Below are 242 nucleotides of genomic sequence, written 5' to 3'. Positions count from 1 at the left end.
TGTAGGCATTCTGACAACTTTTTATAATACAAGCCATACCTAGGGATTCACAAATATTGTCACTGGCTACCTGAGAGACCACCTCCTGCCATTCACCTCCCAACGACCAATAAGATCGCACAGGTTGGGCCTCCTCTGGGTGCCGTCGACCGGACAATGCCGGCTGGCAGCCCCCCGAGGGAGGGCCTTCTCTGTAGCTGCACCAGCCTTATGGAACGAGCTACCCGCAGAGATCCGGACCC

Source organism: Thamnophis elegans, chromosome 2, assembly GCF_009769535.1.
Source record: "Thamnophis elegans isolate rThaEle1 chromosome 2, rThaEle1.pri, whole genome shotgun sequence".
NCBI classification, from domain to species: domain Eukaryota; kingdom Metazoa; phylum Chordata; class Lepidosauria; order Squamata; family Colubridae; genus Thamnophis; species Thamnophis elegans.
Note: the sequence above shows the minus strand (reverse complement) of the source record.